Consider the following 22,622-nt stretch of genomic DNA (forward strand, 5'->3'; position numbering starts at 1 on the left):
TGCATTTCTCTAATGATTAATGATGTTGAGCATTCTTTCATGTGTTTCTTGGCAATCTGTATATCTTCCTTGGAGAAATGTGTATTTAGGTCTTCTGCCCATTTTTGGATTGGATTGTTTGTTTTTTTGATATTGAGCTGCATGAGATGCTTGTAAATTTTGGAGATTAACCCTTTGTCAGCTGCTTCATTTGCAAATATTTTCTCCATTCTGAGGTTGTCTTTTCATCTTGTTTATGGTTTCCTTTGCTGTGCAAAAGCATTTGAGTTTCATTAGGTCCCATTTGTTTATTTTTGTTTTTATTTCCTTTTCTCTTGGAGGTGGGTCAAAAAGGATCTTGCTGTGATTTATGTCATAGAGTGTTCTGCCTGTGTTTTCCTCTAAGAGTTTCGTAGTGTCTGGCCTTACATTTAGGTCTTTAATCCATTTTGCGTTTATTTTTGTGTATGGTGTTAGGGAGTGTTATTTGTTCTTTTTTTCTTGAGAACCTTGACTAATACAAGCACCTTTCACTCTGTTGCTTGCACCACATTTGCTATTATTCTATCGGCCAAAGCAAGTCACATAGCCAGATCCAGATTCATCATAGGAGGAAACTCCCTGTGGTGCAGAGAAGGATATTAAATCAGCCATTTTGCAAACAACTTACCAAGATAGGCAAAGTCCTCCTTATCTGTTTTATATGGTAAATCCCATAGTTCCCGAATAACTCTCCCACAGATGATAATGGTCTCTTATGTTGGTTGTTTCCCTGAAAACTAGGAGCGTAATTTAAATTTGTTTTCTCTATTCCTTAAAGCATTTTCAAGCATAGTTGCCTAGAATATATTAAATAAAACTAGACTTATAAAACTTTCTTTCTAGGTAATTAGAAAGATGAGTTTAATGATGAAATATATCTGACCAGGATCTTAGAAAAAGATGGTAAACATGGATGTTTCTAGCATCTAGGTTACGTATATGTTTCAGATTTACAGATTCTTTTAAGTCCCACAACCACATACTTAGTACCATCTCTGCACTTGGTACTACTAACTACCATAACAACAGCAGCAGTGGCAGCAAGGACAATAGCTGTCATTAACTGAATGATAAATATGCTTTAGGGATGATTCTAAGTGTTTCAACTGAGTTAACTAATTCAATCCCCACAACAACACTATGAGATTTATCCAGTTCCCACTTTCAGACTGCGGAAATGAAGGCACAGAGCAATTACGTCAGAAGAGTGAAGTGGAAAGGACTTTGTAGGTTTTTCACTTGAGAACATGATGAAAATCTCTTTTGTTTAACACTTCTGTCTGTCCTGGAATTACCCCTTGAAGTCCTGGTGTAGAGTGAAACGAATACCCAGTAGCCAATGCCCCAGATTTCTGCCACAGCCCTCAGACTCTACTGGTGCTCTTGTTTCACTGTGGTCCCTTTACACCTAGAGTTTCCTCTTTGAAATATTTTGCTTTCTGGAAGATGGGCCTGCCTATCCTTAAATTCAGAAGATAAAGGTGTACTCCCTTTTGATAAAAAAACAAATTCCTGTTTAAGCTGTGAGGCCAAACTATAACCTCCTTAGGCCAAAGCTGGCAGCTAGATGGGACACTGTGTGAGCATGCCAAGGAAGGGTTATTGGCCGGGGAATACTGTCTGTGGTGGTAGAATCTTCTAAACATATAGGAGTTTCATCAGTTTGAGGATGTGTCTTATTACTGTATATTTTACCAGATAAACATGCAGTATTTACCACATTTCTTTTCTTTTAATTTTTAAAATTTTCTATTTTATTTTCTTTTATTTTTTGGCCTTGCTGCACTGCTTGCAGGATCTTAGTTCCCTGGCCAAGGATATAACCTGGGCCCTGGCAGTGAAAGGGCCAAGCCCTAACCACTGGACCACCAGGGAAGTCCCTGTATTTACCATATTTCTGAAATGAGAATGTACTGGGGTGAAATATCTTTACAGTGAGTCCTGTTCGACATTGTTTAAATGTTTATGTCATTGTTCTTTCTTATTTTTACCCAGTCCTATTTAAGTCATTACTTGACTTTGTAAATAGTTTCAAACTTATAGTTTTGTTCAAGAAAATTACAACAAAAATTAGAAATTACCTACCAGAATGTGTTACTTTATCTATGTATTAATTTGTAAAAGATACTTCCATTTTAGTAGAATTAACACAAAATAATTCTGTACAGAGTTCCTTTCTAAGGAAACATACATTTTTTATGAGGCTGTAGCTGAAAATAAATATTTTCAGTGTGTCTTATTATGGTACATTAAGCCTTCCCCGTTTTAATAAAAGTTCTATTAAGATGACTTTCATAATAAGTATAGATAATTGCATACTTTTATTGTAGAGAAAATCATTGAAGCACATCGATGAGATTGCAGTTAAAAGCATAAAATTGGAGCACATACTTCCTCCAAATATAAAATATAGCACTGTGTTTTAAAATTTACATGTATTCAGAAGAATCAAAACACTCAAAAATTTTCAAATATTTATGTATTATTGACCTGGTATAACACTGCATATCTCAATTTTTTTTCCTAGTAAGGGGCACAGAGAGAGAACTCAGAGGCTAAAGTAAGTTAAGAAGGACATAACTACTTTAGAGAAGCACATGTAAGGCTATATTTGTTAAATTCCTCAAGAAATACAAAGAGTTTTGCTTTACGGGAAGGAAAGTGTTAGAACAGAAATTCAGGTGGCCCCAGTGGGCCAAGCAGACACGTTTTTTAAGAAGCTAAGGAAAACATTGCAGAGAGGAAGCAATGAGCTTGAGGGGAAGAGGTAGGAAGAAAGCAAAATGGAAGGTATAAGGGAAAAGAGGAAGGGGAGAGAGAAGAAAAAGGAGAGTGACCTGTAGGCATAAAGGTAGAAAGAGAGGAAGGTTAGATTGGGAGACAGAGGAAAAAAGATAGGAAAAAACAAAAAAATGATACGTGGAGAGAGATATGGAGGTAAGGCCCTTATTCTGAAACACCTATTTCAAATTGGGAAAGCCAATCTCAGAACCACGTTTATAAAGACATGGTCAGATATGCATGACTTCAACAGGTCTCAATTCAAATGCCATCTCATCAGTAACTCCCAGTTATACTTTATTTTATCTTCTTCATAGCACTTACTATCTCCTGAAATGATCTTGTCTATTTACATGTTTACCCTCTTTCTTTCTTCTTCTGAATGTAAGAGCTTGTATTGAGAAAAGGGACATTGCCTTGTTTCCATTGCATCCTCAGTGCCTAGAAATTTCCTGGCATGTAGTAGGTACTCAATAAACATTTGTTAACTGTTGACTAAGAGAACATCTATTATTTACTTATTTTTGTGAGCTCAAGTCTACATACCTTAAATTTTTGGTTAATGCAAGAACAATTATACATATGATGTTTGGAAAATTTCCCCTTCTTACAGAGACCTTCAAACTTCACTCCCATTTAAACTCTCTTCTAAGAACTGCCATTTGCTAAAGTTCTATCACTAAATGTCAAGGTAATGCCCTTGCTTCTCTTCAGCAACAGCCATTTGTAGTAGATCTGACTCTGTCATTTATTAGTTTACTGGATTTCTACTAGTCTAAAATTTTATAAAGACACCAATGAGTAGAGAGATGATTCATTCTCTAAAACCAGGTCTTCTCCTGAGCATATTTATAACAAGTAAAATTACAATAACTAGGATTTATATAGGGGAATATTAGGTGAATGGGAAAAGTGACAAGGGGTTATTTTTGGGGAAAGACTAAGTAGAACCTTATTCATTACTAGATGTTAGGAAGTGTTGTTTACTCGTACTACTCCTCAGAGCCTGACACCCCTGGCCCATTGTCATCATGCTGCCTTCTGGCCAATGAATGAACCCACAGCTTTTTAGAACCTGACAGTCTACAGATTTCTTCCTGTGATAAAGCAAGGACTCTCACGCTCTATAAAAGCAGAGGCTGTTTTTCTATAAACTTAGTACACATGATATAATCTTAAAAAAATAAAAAAGAAAGGAAACTGAGTTTTACTTAGCATTCCTTCACAGTGGGATGAGCAGTGTGCTTTAGCTTGGGGCTTAAAAAAAAAGAGAGATTCTACTTCTCAATGTCACCTTTATTTTTTATGTTTCCTCTTTTTGGAGAGGCTCATTTCTATAATCATTTGTTCATTCCTAATACCACTTCGCTGAAAAATAGCATGACATAAAAAACAATATGCCAGAAAAATAATAATTTTTAAAGTTTAAAGGGATTAGACTGAAAGGCACTGACAATTTAGCAGGTCCTGGAGAGTCAAAGCGATTAGTACAAGACGCAAATCTGTGGCAGGGAAAGGGAATAAGTAGGGCATCACTTCACCTACTGAAAAATATATCTCTTTGTAGGGTGAAAGCTAGCAGACCTATAGTTTTTTGGCTATTCTATTTAATAATGAGGAAAGAAGGAGTTCAATTGAAACTGCAAAGGCATACTTTGGTGAACTGAATAAAATTACCTGGGCTGGGAACTGAGCAAAATACCACAATTAATAATGTGATTTTGACCTAAAGTTGTAGAACATTTTTATGAGAACCTGAGCCTCTATTTTTGAATCCTGTGCTCAGTAGGCTAATCCAGAATCATCACAGAAGTGGAATCTGGGCAGGGGGGTGGTAGCAGAAGAAAGAAGGATTGTGAGTACACCGGAGTAGTTAGTCTTATGCCTTCCCTTGAACAAGTCTTTTAAAAGGCCTGTATTCAGACACCAGATTTGGGTCACTTTGTATGGAAGGGTTAATTTTAGGTTAGGTCTGGTCTGCTTGGGAAAGTTAAGGTGTTAAATGGATTGCTTGCTTTGCTGTGGGGCAGGCACGTTTTGAGGTGTGACTAAAATATCTGACCTCCCTTGGGTACTACAGAATGAAGATGGCCAGGGACAAGTCAGATTCACAGGACTTCTGTGGAACAGAACAAGATACTTTTGACCAGATGCAATCAGGATTGGTTATGGAATTAAGCCAGCTTCCAGAATTGGAGGTGAGGCAAGGTGCAAATAGCTATGTTGTCTTCTATACCATGTTATCTCTTGGTTCTGTGGGGATCTAGCATCTCCAATGTGTATAACCTTGCCTGTACATTTAATTTCAAAGAGTCCCAGTAGTTTAAAAATGTGTTATCTCAATTTAAGTCCACATGTCTTTTTTTTTTTTTTTTTTTTTTTCGGTACACGGGCCTCTCACTGTGGCCTCTCCGGTTGTGGAGCCCAGGCTCCGGATGCGCAGGCTCAGCAGCCATGGCTCACGGGCCCAGCCGCTCCGTGGCATGTGGGATCCTCCCGGACCGGGGCACGAACCCTTGTCCCCTGCATCGGCAGGCGGACTCTCAACCACTGCGCCCCCAGGGAAGCCCAGTCCACATGTCATTTGATAAAACATGCAGTAGCAGTTGTCACAAGTACTATGGTTGAAAGAGTTTGAGTTTCACAAAATAACTTATCTTCCTTTTGTAACTGACTTTGAGATGCATAAAAAAGCAAATCAACCCAACACTCACACACACAACTCAACCATAGACACCAAGCTTTCAGCTGCATAAGGCTTTCTAAGGCTTGTGAATTACTAAATATGTTAAAGAAGTATAGGGTATATAAATTGGCTCCACTTGCTTTTTCAATTTCACTCAGAAGCAACACTGTGTAGAAATTTGGGCAGGCTGGAATTTTGCTTGGGAGGAATTTTTTTTTTTAACATCTTTACTGAAGTATAATTGTTTTGCAATATTGTGTTAGTTTCTGCTGTATAAAAAAGTGAATCAGCTATATGTATACATATATCCCCATATCCACTCCCTCTTGCATCTCCCTCCCACCCTCCCTATCCCGCCCCTCTAGGTGGTCACAAAGCACCGAGCTGATCTCCCTGTGCTATGCAGCTACTTCCCACTAGCTATCTACCTTACATTTGGTGGTGTATGTATATGTCCATGCCACTCTCTCACTTTGTCACAGCTTACCCTTCCCCTCCCCATGTCCTCAAGTCTATTCTCTATGTTTGTGTCTTTATTCCTGTCCTGCCCCTAGGTTCTTCAGAACCATTTTTTTTTCTAGATTCCATATATATGTGTTAGCATACGGTATTTGTTTTTCTCTTTCTGACTTACTTCACTTTGTATGACAGAATCTAGGTCCATCCACCTCACTCCAAATAACTCAATTTCATTTCTTTTTATGGCTGAGTAATATTCCATTGTATATATGTGCCACATCTTCTTTATCCATTCATCTGTTGATGGACACTTAGGTTGCTTCCATGTCCTGGCTATTGTAAATAGAGCTGCAATGAACATATTGGTACATGACTCTTTTTGAATTATGGTTTTCTCAGGGTATATGCCCAGTAGTGGGATTGCTGGGTCGTATGGTAGTTCTATTTTTAGTTTTTTAAGGCACCTCCATACTATTCTCCATAGTGGCTGCATCAATTTACATTCCCACCCACAGTGTAAGAGGGTTCCCTTTTCTACACACCCTCTCCAGCATTTATTGTTTGTAGATTTTTTTTTTTTTTTGCGGTACACGGGCCTCTCACTGTTGTGGCCTCTCCCATTGTGGAGCACAGGCTCCAGATGCACAGGCTCAGTGGCCATGGCTCACGGGCCCAGCCGCTCCACGGCACATGGGATCCTCCCGGACCGGGGCACGAACCCATGTCCCCTGCATCAGCAGGCGGACCCTCAACCACTGCGCCCCCATGGAAGCCCTGTTTGTAGATTTTTTGATGATGGCCATTCTGACCCATGTGAGGTGATACCTCATTGTAGTTTTGATTTGCATTTCTCTAATGATTAGTGATGTTGAGCATCCTTTTATGTGTTTGTTGGCAATCTGTATATCTTCCTTCGAGAAAAGTCTATTTAGATCTTCTGCCCATTTTTGGATTGGGTTGTTTGTTTATTTGATATTGAGCTGCATGAGCTGCTTGTAAATTTTGGAGATTAATCCTTTGCCAGTTGCTTCATTTGCAAATATTTTCTATGGTTGGGAGGAATTTTCAAGTTAGAGTTTCAATCTGTACACAAGGCTGGTTCCCTTTACCAGTCACCAGAGGAAGTCTTTTTCTTTCCAGTGAAAAAGGTAGGAGCACTGAGCTGATCACCAACTTACCACATCACTTTATACTTTACCAAGAAGGAAGAAAGGGGATACTCACACTGAGTAGAATATCCTCCAAATGTAGGTTCAAGTTGGCTCCAAGTGGTATGTACACAGCGTGTGAGGGGGAAGGTCCACTGGGCTTGGGAATAGATGAGCTGGTTTTGAGCACTGGAGAAGTGGTGAAACTTCTCAGTCTCTCTCTTTTCATCTGCATTTCTATCTGCCCCATCTAAGTCAAGGTGCATTGTCTCTAGGTGTTTTAGGACCTTGTGAAGAATCATAAAATTCTAAGTTATGCTTATCTTATACTCATATCAGATTCTACATGTGCAAGACCTGAGAACACTGATAGGGAGATTATGGGGTATAATCTAGAGTGTACAGAGGAGAGAGAAATGGGATGAATAACCATATGCAAACAGCTCCTTCAAAAACTGTATGATGGCGGAGCTCAACTTCCTGTCTCTACTGTTTCTTTTCATCTTTCTGTTCATAGTCACTTTCAAGACCTCCCAAAGTATAGGCATCACAAAAAGCTTCAATTCAGAGAGGTACATTTCTGGGTTACAGTAGGGAGGGAAGGAACAACTTCCTGGGAGTATATAGAAAACTATTAAGTTACTGGTTTTTTTTGCACTTTCACTTTTTTTTTTTTTTTTTTTTTTTTTTTGCGGTACGCGGGCCTCTTACTGTTGTGGCCTCTCCCATTGCGGAGCACAGGCTCCGGACGCGCAGGCTCAGTGGCCATGGCTCACGGGCCCAGCCGCTCTGTGGCATGTGGGATCTTCCCGGACCAGGACACGAACCCGTGTCCCCTGCATTGGCAGGCGGACTCTCAACCACTGCGCCACCAGGGAAGCCCTGCACTTTCACATTTTTAAAAGAAAATAGTACCACATAAAATCTACTGTGGATGGTGAAGTTTGTTAGATGAGGAATTACTTGAGAAAAAAAACTAAATATGTAAAGTCTGACTTCAGAAGGCCAAGAACTAAACACAGGAGACATAAGTGATGTGAAACCTAATTTACATTGGGAAAAATCATCATGTGTGGATTTGTGTTACTAGTAAGTTAATGTAATTTGTGACTGACCTCTTACTTTTTAAATAGTTTTTCACTGGATTAAAAAGGGCAAATTGTCCTTTGAGCTATAAATCAAGGAGTGCTGAAAAATGGAGTAGAGTGTTAGGACCTGCAGGTTGAGTATAAAAGCCACTGACATCTGTAAGATTTCCTTGTAGGCAAATTAAAGTGGGTGGTAAAGGTTCTGAACATAACAGATGAACTTTGAGGAGGGTCTCACTTTGAGAAGAGATTCAATGTGAATTGAATCAAGTATAAGAATTAGATCAGGATTAGTTGGAGTAATGATTAAAACATTCAAGTTTATGAGTCCTAGTAGTTGCTAGGTATCTCTTGTACTAATTGTCTACCAAATTAAAAAACATAATACTTAGTAATGCTGGTTAATGTTTTTGTTTTTAGGTTAAATATAATTGTCTTTAATTTTTTTCTTTTTTAAAACAAATTCTAAATTTTAAAACAGATTAAGTCACTACAAAGTTCCCATATATCCTCTACATATTTTCCCTATTATTAACATCTTATATGTGTATGTTTTTGTATGGGATATTTGTTGCAATTTTGAATCAATATTGGTATGTTATTTTAACTGTAGTCTATAATTTATTCTAATTTCCTTAGTTTTCACCTAATGTCCTTTTCTTCTTTGGGGATCCCCTCTAGGATATCACATTATATTTAGTCCTCATGTGTCCTTAGGCTCCTCTTGGCTGTGATAGTTTATCAAACTTACCCTGTTTTTGGTGACTTTTGACAGTTTTGAAAAGTACTGGTCAAGTATTTTGTAAAATGCTCCTCATTTGGGAGTTGCCTGATGTTTTCTCTCTATGATTAGACCAGGGTTGTGGGTTTTTGGGAAGGAGACTAAAAAGGTAAAGTGCCATTTTCATCACATCATGTCAAGGGTATGTACTATCAACATGACTTATTACTGTCCATATTTACCTTGATCAATTGGCTGAGTTAGTGTACCAGGTTTCTTTTCTATAAAGTTGCTCTTTTTCCCCCTTTTCTATACTGTACTTTTTGGAAGGAAGTCACTATGAACAGCTCACATCCAGCGTGTGGGAATTTCTGCTTCACCTCCTTGAGGGCAGAGTATTGACACTAATTATTTGGAATTTTTCTGTGTGGGAGATTTGTCTATTCTCCCTTATTTATTGTCTGATATTTATTTATTTTTTCAATTATTTATCTATATCAGTATGGACTCATAGATTTATTTTTTGTTTTGGATTATAAGCCAGTGCCACTTATTTTGTTGATAAAATTTTCCAACCTGACAATTGGGGACTTTTTCAGTTGTCTGCTATGTCCCTTTGCATACTCCATTATTTATTAAAAGCATTTTTTTTTTTTACTTTCTGGCAATACAAGATGCTCTAGGGTCAACTTATATATTTTGTATCTCAGTCCTAGAATCAGCCTTTCTCCTAGAAGCCCTGATTTTTTAAAATTGGAATATGGTATTAGAAAACAAGATCTGGATGTTAGGTGTGCTTGTTGCTGCTGGGGTGTCATTATTTCTAGGCCCTCTCTACTGACAGAGCAAGGGGTTATATATGTATATACTAACCCACGTATATACATATTTCTATAATTATTTCTATATGTAATCATCTGTATCTATACCAATCTAAACATGAGTTCATACTGATGTCTCCAACGCTAATCTACTACCACATGGCTCATTCTGGCCTCCTCCTCTTTCTTATCTGTAATCTCCCACAACTACAGTGAGAAACCTGGCTCCCAACATCCAGCATGTAATTACTTAATTGTTCAATTCCAGTATATATGTATAGCAGTGTCAAAATTACTGATATCCTCATGAGAATCAGCTTTACCAACACACAGTGCTTATGTAACAGTTTATTTTGCCTAGAGTCTTTTAGACTTCATTCATTTCCAGAGTTACTTAGGTCTTCTTTTCCCCCCAGCCCCTACAGTGAGTTTGCTTCATACATTTGTAATAGTTATATTTATTTCATACATTCATGATATAATTAGTTTTATCACATTCTGCATTCCATCCAGGAATACCCTGACCTCCAAATAGGTTTTTTTAAAATTTGCATACAGTAAGGTTCACTCTTTATGTTATAAAGTTATATGCATTTTGACAAATGTGTGCTATCATATATCTGCCATTATAGTATCATACAGATAGTTATACCATCTTAAAAAGGTGCTTAATGTGTTCAAACCTCACCTAACACCCTCCCTGCCTCAAACCCCTGGAAACCATTGATCTTTTTACCATTGCTATAGTTTTGACTTTTCCAGAATGTCATATAGTTGGTGTTTTCTTTCTTTATAAGCATAATTATTAGCTTACATTTATTAAGTATTCACCAGGTGGTTGTCCCTATGTTATGTGCTCTTTAGGTACCATCTTTTTTTGGTTCTCAGACCATATGATGGCAGTACAATTTTCATCCTTAATTACTGGTGTGGAAGCACAGGATGGCTAAATACTACTCCTAAAGTGGTATACAGCTAATAAGAGATCTTGTCAGTTTGACAAGGGCTATTTGGCTCTGAAACATGTACCCAACCAATATGTTACGCTACTAAATTCATACTCAGAACTGAGAAAATAAGAAACAGGATGCCTGCTTCAAAATGCTCCTTCATTTTGACAGTTCTGTTCACAAAACAATGGGGCTTCTTTAAAACTTCAAACATGCATTACTTTAATAGAAAAGCATGTTTATACTAAAAAGGAAGGAAGGACAGTAGAAGAAAGGGGGAAAGAAAGGAAGGAAATCATATCAAGTCCAGGAACAGGATCAGTGACTCTGTTAGATTCTACTAAAAGCCATATGTTTCCCCCTGAAGGTGCACAAGAGTGACCATTCTGCTGGCTCAGAGCATCCTTCAAGTTCCACCCATCTGGAAAAAGTAAGCTCAGAGGGACACATTTGTTTATGCCTTTTTCCCTAAAGGGGACTGCAGTGTTCTACAGGAACATAGCAAATGTTTAATGTTTTAGCTCTGTATGTTGTTTGGTAATGTGGCTGTTCATATAGATTCCTAACTATGATTCATGTCATGTTTTTGTCTTCTTCCAAAACCTCAATAAGAATCTTCCACCATGCTTCCCATCAGACCCCTTAAAGTTAGACATTAGGTGAATTATTAATTGTTGTTAAAATAAAACACTTTTTTGATATTTGAGAATGTTTTAATGTGAATTTAACTATGTACTGGGTAAACAATCCATTCTGAGTATTTAGATGTGTCTTAGAAGCCTAGAATAAAAAAAATTTTAATGATCATTTAGGAATCAGATGTCTGTTTTCTGGAAGAAAAGAAAGCATTCTCTCCAGAAAAAATATTAACCTTCTTTTAGCAAATGGTGGCAACGTGTTAGGTTGTGCAAATTTATTTGCAAATTTTCCCTGTGAGGCTATAAAAACACAGGTGAAATTTCGATCTATCTATTTTTATCATGAACTGGCTCTATCAGTATGGTACCCAATGAAAGAAAGTGTTGGGAATTGCCTTATTCATTAGCAGGAAGCTTAGATTTATTCTAAGATTTCTTGAAGATACTTATTATTTTCCTAGGGCTGTAACAAAGTACCACAAACTGGGTGGCTTAGTTTAAACAAGAGGAGTTTATTGTCTCACTGTTCTGGAGGGTAAACATTTATGATCAAGGGGTCAGTAGGGTTGGCTCCTTCTGAGGGCTGTCGAGTAGACTATGTTTCAGGCTTCTCTCCTAGGTTTTGGTGATTTGTGACAATTTTTGACATTCCTTGCCTTGTAGATGTATCACCTTAATCTCTGCCTTTATCTTCACGTAGCATTCTTCCTTCATATAGTCTTCCCTCTGCAAATGTCTCTCTGTCCAAATTTCCTCTTGGTAAAAGGACAACAGTTATATTGAATTAGGGCCCATCCTAATGACCTTGTTTTAACTTGACTACCTCTGTAAAGACCCTACTTCCAAATAAGGTTACATTCTGAGGTACTGGAGGTAAATATAGGTGATATTGAAGATCTAAATGAAGGTCATTCTATTAGTTCATCAGACTGACTATGTGGTCGAAATGCAAACTACATGAAGTTGATTTAGAAGATTTAGTGCCATTCCAGGGACATATTAATAGCCAAGGGTTAGAAGATGAAAAAGACATAATCTGTGACTATATAGTTCTTTGTGGGAAAGACACCCATTAAAATACTTTATACTATATGGTAAATCATAAGAAAAAGTTCTGGCTAGAAAGAGAGAGGGATGAGGTGATTTTTTTCAAGATTAAGTAAGAGTTATGTAGTTAAATGAGGAATGGTGGTCAAGGTAGAGGACGTATTATCAGGAAAGGCACAGAGGTGAGAAATGTAAGGTATGTCCATGGAAATGCCACAGTTCAATATTATTGCTAAGTTGTAAAATAAGAAGTGGAGAATAATAGATTCAAAAATGCTGATTAATGGTTGCATTTGGAAGAAAAGAGGGATACAGCATTTTATTACACTTGCTGGATTTTATACTTTATTTAGGATTTTTGTATTTATGTTCATGGGAGATATTGTTCTTTATTTTTCTTTTCTCATACTGTTCTTGTTTAGCTTTTTGTTTTAATCAAATTATACTAGACTCATAAAATAATTTATTTGGATAGTTCCTGCTTTTAAAAATTATTTAGAAGAGTTTGTAAGACTGGAATTATCCATTCTTAAATTTTGGTAGAATTACCTGTGACACCATCCATGCTTTTAATCTGGGAAGTTTTTATATTTCTAATTCAATTTCTTTGGTGTGTCTAGGCCTATTTAAGTTTGTGTTTCTTCTTGATCAATTTTGTTTGTTCCTTTTATCTATGCTTTCAAATGTATTAACATAAAGTTCATTGCATCTTATCTCCTTTTTAATCTCTGTTGTATCTCTAATTGTGTTCCCTTTGTCATTTCAAAAGGTGTTTACTTTTGCCTTGCCTCTGTTTTCTTGATCACCCTTGCCAGAGGTTTGTCAATTTTATTGCTCTTTTCAAAAAACGAAGTTGGCTGTGTTGATGTTCCCATCATATGCTGCATTACATTTCCTTAGGTTTTCCTTTTCATTATTTTCTTCCTTCTGCTTCTTTGTGTTTCTTCTGTTCTCTTTGTATCATTCAGGATTGAATTGCTTAGATTGTTTATTTTCAGCTTTTCTTATTTTCTACTGTCTGGACACAGTTCCAATTTTACATTTATTATGTTATTTGATCAATGACTCCCATTTTAGACTATATGCTTCCTTAATTTGGAGACTATTTCAGTTTTTTATTGTAATTTCATATCTAACATTTTGCATAGTTCCTGACTCATAATAGTGGCTCAATGAAAATGTGCTGAATGGGTGAATGTTTAGTATGATTTGTAAACTGCTCCACACTATACACATTATTAATATATTTATCTGAGCTGAAGATAGTCCAGTAGCTTGGAGTATATGAGAATATCAATGCAACTGTCTAAGAAAAGTTATAGACCAATATTTTTGAGAGATATTTTCATTTATAACCTAAGGGAATAAAAATATCTTCATACAAACACTTTCTGAACTGCTGAGTGTTACAAAAACAGGAAAGTCAGTCACCTAAAGTGTTTATGAAGTCAACCTGAAGACTACCATTGCCTTTATGCTTCAGTGAAGTGTATGTGAAGGAATTCTTTATCAATAGGATTGTGATGCAATTTTAAATTTTAACACAGTAACAAGAAATTTTCCTTAATTTCTGTCAAAAGATAAATATTTGGAGTCAGATCTAAGTTCAAATGCGAGCTGGGTTCCCGAGCTACCTCTGTGACTTCAGGCAAGTGACTTTACCCCTCTGAGCTTCAGTTCTCCAATGCAGAAAATGGGGATAAAAGTACTTCCCTCTCTTCCTGTATTGTTGTGAAGATTAAATGAGATAATGGATGTAAAGTGCTTATCATAGTGTCTGGAACAAGGCAGGTATTCAGTAAATATTGTTAGTGCTGTTGCTGATATTACATGTGTGACATGTATGTCTTATGCTTCTTATACCTAATGCCCGACACATTGTAACCCTAGTGCCTAGCCTGAGCATGGTTGCAGAATTGAACTAACATCCTCATGTTGATGATGGTAGATGATTTTTTTTTAAAAAAGGTGCTATAGAAGAAAGGAATTCAGGCTTTGTAATTGTCAGCCACAAGCTTCAAATTCAGGTTAAAAGAATGTAATGGATAAAGAATATTTCCAAATGTCTCCTACACAGGGAGATGGACTTAACCATTAAAACTGAGGCATTAGGGCTTCCCTGGTGGCGCGGTGGTTGAGAGTCCGCCTGCCGATGCAGGGGACACGGGTTCGTGCCCCGGTCCGGGAAGATCTCACATGCCGCGGAGCGGATGGGCCCGTGGGCCATGGCCGCTGAGCCTGCGCGTCCGGAGCCTGTGCTCCGCAATGGGAGAGGCCACAACAGTGAGAGGCCCACGTACCACAAAAAAAAAGAAAAAAAAAAACTGAGGCATTAGCAAAAATATTCAGGGAAATAAGGATGAACATGTGCAATAAAAAGGTGATCTTTTCTATTGTTTGCGTAAAAATAGGCACGCTTATTGGGAAAACTTGTCATCTAAAATTGCTTTCATACTAACAGCACTGTGGGACCTTTTTATAATGCCTGTAATGAGAAAACTGGGTTGAAATCATGCTATTATGTATGTATTCATAACAGATAATGTATAACATTACTTGATCCCTGGAATGACACAATGTGGGGAATAATTAGCTATATTACAGTGTGACTCTCTTCTGCTTGGATTATGTGGATCTGTTATATCAGAAGGTCAGTGGCAATGCTACTTCTATTGAAGAATTTTCATTTCTTTAAAAAAAATAGAAAATGACTTTCAATAATGACATAAAACATAAATATAAAAATCTGCATTTACTATAGCTAGTATAAGACTTTTTTGCATCAATTACTGTTGTAATTTAGGCTGAATAATGCCAGCTATTTTGCTACTCTGCTGAAGTCCTCTTTTTTGAGCCTACAATGAACCTGTAATACTTATGGAAAGAGTTACCATAGCAACCTATATTGATGTCACAAGCTCAGGCTTCTGACTTCATTGCATAATGCAGTAGCAACTGGATTTGCAGCAGAAACACCCTGCTAAAGAACAAGTATCTTGGTTCACAGCAAAGAGGACAAAGGAAAACAGCAAGTTCTAGTGGGTTGAATGGTGGATTGTGAGTTAGAATGTCTGAGTTTTTATTTTAATCCTGCTTCTCACTTGTTGCCTTGTTTTGAGTAATTGTGTTTACATGTGTGCACTGAGGTTTGAAGCAAGAAATCTCCTATCTATGGGGTAGGCATAGAAGAGGAAACTCATTATTTAATATTTTAGCATTTGGTAGACAGCTTAATAAAGCTAAAGCACCCTAAAAATAACTTGGAAAGAAAGAAATTATTAATGCCTTGTAGTAGATAAACTAGCTAGCTCATAAAGATAAAGAAGACACTTTGAAATAAAAAAGCATGTGGCTAGGGTTTTTTCATTTTATTTTTTGAAATAGTAATGGGTAAAGGTCAAGATTGATGTCCTAATCTTAATTTTAGTAGGAATGTAAAGAACTCTTACATAAATATGTCAATATTATATAGCTATATCTATTTAAAGATGCCTTTATATGTTCAGAATAAGAGTAATCTGTATCTATTTGTGAGTATGATGCTTCTTATGTTTATACTGTATACATTAAATCATAAATGTTTCTTAATTTTACCATGCAAATATTTATCCTCATTAGAAAACAACTGAATATGGGAAATGGCTTTGCTAATTTAAAATGAAATTTCAAAAATCCTGGTGATATCTTTTTTAGAATGGCCTAATCTTTCCATTAGAGCCTATAATCTGTTCATTATGTCAATTGGTCTAGCTTTTTTTTTTTTTGGACACTAAATTTTAGAATTGAGATATAAATATTTTGAAATTTAAAAAGGCATTTAAACTAATAAACTTCCTCACCAGAAACTAAGGTGGAAACATGATAGAGCTTTTTATTTCCTCTAAGGTAACAAGCTTGAACATTTTGATAGAACTATGGCCCTTCCACCCCCTCCATCCATAAGGTTCAAAATCATTCCAAAATATCAGCAGAAATTTAACATGCTACAAAACTTCATTAACTAAATTCCATGTTAAAAACCAACAGAAAGACACAAATAAATTGTTAAGTCTTACAAAACTTTTAAGTTACTGCTGAAAATGTAGAGCAAAGTAGAAATTGTGGCCATGTTTTCAATAAGCACTTAAATGCAATTGAGCTCCACATCATATTTGTAGCATGAGCCATTTGTAGGACTCTCAAAGTCTTGAAAAATCTTTATAAAACCAGAATTTAGTATACAGTGTTTGTATAGAATATAGAAGGATAAAAACTAGTTCTTTCATTGTAGGCTATGTCTATCAAAATAGCTAATGTGATATTTCTTTTATCCTGGGAAATAACCTTTTTGTGTGTTTGTGTGAATTTAATTCAACAGATGTTTATTGACTTTATTGACACAAAAAGATCTTGAATAGACAGAGTGAAATTTTGTAAAAAAAAAAAAAAAAGGCAGGTTAGTCTCCAAATTATTTTCCCCAGTTTAAGCAAAGAGAACAAGTAGTATTTGTTACCTTCTGCACTCTACTTTGTTCCTTGCCCTGAATTCACTATTTCTTAAGTACAGCCCCTATAAATAGCAGAGACTAAACATATGAAAAATCACAATGTCAAAGAATTATAACTATAGAAGGAGCTTTAGTTAGTTCATTTTTATCAAACTGAGGTCTGATAGATTTAAATAACTTTCCCAAAGTTAATTAGTGGAAGAATCCAAACCTCAAACAACTGCTTGTTCTGCTGCATCAGATTGTCCCCATCCTGCCTGATGGCTTTAATCCAGAGTTACCTCTTCAATATATAGTCTGATACGTAGTCCTTTTTTTTTTCAGTTGAGGTATAATTGACATAAAACATTATATTAGTTTCTTGTGTACAACATGATTCAATATTTGTATATATTGCAAAATGATCACCACAATAAGTCTAGTTAACACCCAAGCCCTTTTTTTCCTTAATTAAAAAAAATGTTTTATGTCTTTTTTCCCTTGGCAAATATCACTAGAGATTAGAGACAAATTTTATTAGTCTTTTCAAATAACCAACTTTTGGCATTATTACTCTCATTATCTTTTGCTGTGTAACAACCTTGAAAATTTATTGGCTTATAACAACCACCATTTTATTATCTCATGACTCTGTGCGTCAGGAATTCAGGGATAGTTTTCCTGGCTCATTCTCTTGCATCTTATGGTATTGACTGGGTTTACCTGGTGGTATTATTGATTTTTGGTCTGGTCTGGAGAGTCCAAGATAGCTTCACTCACATGCCTGATGCCTTGGCAAGGAGAACTAGAGGGCTGAGCTCAGCCAGGTTTCTCCCTCTATCCATGTATCACAGGGCTGCTCCACATGGCCTCTGCAATGGAGTATTTATACTTCTTACATTGCAGCTTGGAATGCTAAGAATGTTCTATGGGAAGTGGAAATTGCATGTCCTCTTAAAGGCTAGACATAGAGCTGGCAAAGCATCCCTTCTGCCATACTCTTGGTCAGAGTCATTGCACAACAAAGACTTAAGGGGAGGGGAAATAGACTCCTCCTATCAATGGGATGAGTGTCAAAGAATTGGGGCTATGTATTCCATCACATGGATCCCGTGTTATATTTTAGTTTCTTATTTCAATAGTCCATTTTTTCTTTAAATTTCTTCCTTCTGTTTTCTGTTTATAGTCTATCATTCTACCCCCTATCCAACTTCTTAAGTTGGATGTTTAAATCATTAATTTCCACAATTTGTTCTAATATAAGCACTAAAGTGTAAAGTTTTCCTCAAATTACTGCTTTCATTGCATTTCAAAGTAACACTACATTGGTATTTTGCTCTTTATTCAGTTACAAGTATTTTCAATGTTCCATTATCATTTCTTCCATGATCTATGAGTTATTTGGAAGTGTGGTTTTAGAATTTCAATCATATGGGGTCTTAATAATATACCCACTTGAGACTTAACAGATTTATCTATCGAATGCAATGTATGATCTTTATTTGGATCCTGACTTGAACAAACTAAGAAAACATATAAGATAATCAAGGAAATATGAACACTGACTGGATATTTGAGGAATTTTATATATTTTAAAATATATATAATGGTATCATTTTGTTAAAGAAAAAAGTCCTTCCTTTATAGAGTTACAAATATTTATGGATGAATTTGCTTCAGAAAAATTCAGATGTGAGTGGATGTATAGATGATAAAAGACTGACTACGAGTTGAATAATCATTGAAACTAGATGAAGGATACATGAGCATTCAACATATACTACTTCATTTACTCTTGCATGTGTTAGAAATTTTTCATGAGAAGATGCTAAAAATTCATCTCTTTAAATATTGATTTCTGATTTAACTGCTTTGTGGCTAGAGAATTCAATATATATACAAATACACAAAAACACATGCCACATAGACTATTTATATTCTCTCTGTATAATGTAAAACATATATATATTCACACACATATACATTGTATGTAAGATGAGTCTTGCTTTATGGATTAATGTATTCAATTTTGATAAATGTATCATGTGCTTGAGAAGAAATCTATCTATCTATCTATCATTAAATCAAGTTTGGTAGTCCAAAATATTCATATTTTTATAGACTTTTTTCTGCTTGAGCTATCAATAATTGAAAAAGGTGTGTTCCATTCTTATATTATCATGATGATTATCAATTTTTCTCTGGAGTTCTTGAATGTTTTGCATTGTGTAATTTGAAATAGGGCCATATTACATACCTAGTTGTTAAATCTTACCGTAATTTGAAACTTTAGGTAGTATTGCTTGTTCTTCCTAATAATGTTTTTTTATCTTAAAGACTCTTTTCATATTATTAATATAGCTCTCCCCAGCTTTCTTTGGGCTATTATTTGTTGGACATATCTTTCAACACTTTTCTCTTTATATTCTAGGTGTGTCTAATGTAGAATTTTTATGTTTAGCCTTAAAATTTCTGTCTTTAACTGGCAAGTTTGGTCTATATATCAATACATAAATATTGTGATTAATGATATATATTTACTTATTTCTATGATCTTCATTTATACTTTCTGTTTGTTTTTTTCTATGCTTCCTCCTCCCTCCCTCCCTCTCCCTCTTTTTTTCTTTCTCTTTCCTTTTTTCTTTCTCTCTTTCTTTCAAATTTGCTTGTTTTATTACCCAATTATCTTACTTTACTGATTAGAAATGATATATTCTAACTTATTTTCTTTTATAATTTTGACATTTTAAGGGGGTGTCCACTAACTTAACAATGACTAAATTTAATCAACCATTTATACCCTCCCCTTTCTGAACAATACAAGGGTTCTGGAACAATTATTCCAATCATCTTTTCCGACTTCCATGCTATTATTACTCTTTAAGTTCTATCATTTAACTTCTCAAATTAGACATTTTATTTATTATTTTTATAAGACACAGTTTATATAGATTTATCTATATGTTTACCAATTTCTGTCCACCTTTCTTCTTAGATCTTCTTTCTGGGATTTTTTTTTTTCAGAAGTATATCTTTCAGAAATTTCTTGTGAAAGTATACTGTTTTTCTCTCAGACTTTGTTCATCTAGAAATGCTTGAAATATATTTAATTCACTCTCAATCCTGGAGAAATTTTGATGGATACAGAATAGTAGGTTGAGAGTTATTTTCTTGAAATAATTTCTTGAAGACATAATTCTATGGCTACTGGCTTTTATTGTGTCCATTGAAAGCCTGCCTTTAGATAGTTATCATTTCTTTGCTGAAGAAATGACTATTTTTTAGATCTCTTAAGCTGTAGTGTTCTGAACTTTTACTACAATATGTGTAGGTATGGATATCTTTCATATATCTTTCAGAATCTTCCATCATTTCTGAAAAATTCTCAAACATTATGTCTTTGAATATTTCCTCTCCTCCATTCTTTCTATTAATACTTTATGAGACCTTCTCATTCAGTTCTTCAAGTCTATTTATCTTTTAATTTCATATATTGCATTTCCTTTTCTCTGTCTGCTTCATTCTGTGTACTTCCTTTAGGGTAATCTTTTAATTTCCTAATTCTGTCTTCAGCTTTATCTAAGTTGTTAGTTTACCTATAGAGAAACTTTATAATTTCAATGATTATGTTTTTATTCTAAAAACTGTATTTTTAACAGTAGCTTGATCTTTAAAAATAATTTCATCTTGGCTCTTTCCTTTTTTGAATTTATTATTTATTTCTTTCAATATTTTATTTAGAATTATTTCATATTTTCTTATTTTTAAAATATCTTTATTGGAGTATAATTGCTTCACAATGTTGTGTTAGTTTCTGCTGTACAACAAAATGAATCAGCTATATGTATACATGTATCCTCATATCCCCTCCCTCTTGTATCTCCCTCCCACCCTTCCTATCCCACCCCTCTAGGTGGTCACAAAGCACTGAGCCGATCTCCCCGTGCTATGCAGCAGCTTCCCACTAGCCATCCATTTTACATTTGGTAGGGTATATATGTCAATGCTACTCTCTTACTTCATCCCATTTATAGATGGTAATTCTACAATTTGAAGTTATGGGGGTGGTTTTAAATATGTTGTATATTTTTTTCTGCTTATTCACTGCTGTGGTAAACACTCTTCTTGTGGGTTTACTCAGTTTTTATGATGACTTCATAATCTATGGAAATCCTTGGGGTTATAATCAAAATACTTTCCTCTAAGGACGACTGAGTTTGGTTTGCCTGGATTCCCTGGTTGCTACTGACCTAGGTCCATCCATTTTGTTCAGCATCATGGGTCTCATTCTAATGTTGGACTTTTAGATTCTGTTCACCCAACCCTGAGTCAGGCTTAGTATCTCAGTACCAGCATTTCCCTCATAGTAACCCCAGATTTTATTTTTTTCTTGCTCCTCTCCTCTCCAGCTTCAACTCGTGGTGCTCTCTCTCTCTGGTAGTATATCCCTGAGGTTTTTCCTTACTTTCTTCTGGATCCAGAAGAATATTTGCAAGATTGTGGGCTATAGTCTATCCAATAACCAAATATATTTTAGCCTTTGTGTCTTAGCCAAATTATCTGGACATACTACTTTTTCCAGCCTTCTGTAGGTTGATTTGAATTGTGGTCATTGTTTCCCTTTATCTGGTCTCGCACACACCATAGTTTATAAAAATTGTCAAATTTTCCAACTTTTAAGGGAAAACTCAATATTTTCTAACACTGATACATATTTTACCCTTAAAACTTTTTTCGCTGGTCATTTCGAAAGTTTTAGGGGTATAGAGTTGTTGAACAAATAACACAAAGTAGTGTTCTTCGAATTGGAAGTCCATACATTGTGTTTTAAGGATAAGGCTTGAGGATGAAATTCTAGTGAAAAATAGCATAAAATATGAAACTGAGTTTAATGTTGATGGATTCATGGAGGAGGGGAGTCACTTAATGTTACATTTATCAAAAAAGGAAAAGTTATTAACTTTTCTAGTAGAAGAGAAAATGATGTGATGAAAACTGTTGGAGAAAGATAGCAATTATGAATACTATGAATTGAGTTATGAAGATACCGAGATCAGAGAGTACAGATTAGAAGCCCCCTTTATTTTTCAATTAATTAAAGATAATGGCAAAGGGCTGAATTAAAATGATGACTAGGAGCTGGAAAGGAAAGCTATTCTCTGAGAGAATTCATAAGTATTGGTAGCATCTAAGAAGGGGTTGAAGGAGAAAGAAGGAAGTAACATGTTAGTAACAATAACAATGATACTGTCGGTTATCCAAAGATATAATACTGAAGGCTTAGTATTATTTTGATGTCATTGGGAATAAAAACAAGTTGTTAAGTATCTTTATAGTAGTCTTGAAAGACTACTATAAAGTAGTAGAGCATCGTTTGGGATAAGAAAGCTTGGGTTTCATACTAAGTCTGCCACTTTTTAACTTTGTGACCTATGGAAATTTGCTCAACCTTCTTTGGACCTTAGTTTCCTCATATGGAAACTGTGATCATGAGAGCCTTGTGGAGTTATTTTTAAGGTTAAACATGTATAAAAAGTTTGTAACACAGTGAGTGGGGAAAGTCACTGAATTACTCAACAAGGAGTCTTGGCTGGGTCTTAGCTGAGGCTTGAATATACTACTGGATGGAGTTAGGTGGATGCCTAGTATCTAGATACATCCTCTGATTTGCAGGGTGTCCCTGAGTCCATTGGGAAGGAACTTGAAACAACTCTCCATTTATGAACGTGTAGAGAATCATGAAAAAGACTTGAGGTCTTGCCACTTCCCGGGTATGGGCTACAGAAGGAGAAATTA

The 22,622-nt window shown here is 35.6% G+C and overlaps 1 long non-coding RNA gene across 1 annotated transcript in view; it reads left to right on the forward strand.

Annotated features, from left to right (window-relative positions):
* Positions 1 to 11,105, forward strand: part of LOC309810921 — an 88,940-nt gene extending 77,835 nt beyond the window's left edge. Inside the window, exon 5 of the long non-coding RNA XR_014295076.1 lies at positions 11,043 to 11,105. This is a non-coding gene — a long non-coding RNA (uncharacterized lncRNA). The remainder of the gene's footprint in view (positions 1 to 11,042) is intronic.
* The last annotated feature ends 11,517 nt before the right edge of the window (positions 11,106 to 22,622 follow it).

Source organism: Mesoplodon mirus (assembly GCF_964341445.2).
Source record: "Mesoplodon mirus genome assembly, chromosome: 10".
NCBI lineage: Eukaryota > Metazoa > Chordata > Mammalia > Artiodactyla > Ziphiidae > Mesoplodon > Mesoplodon mirus.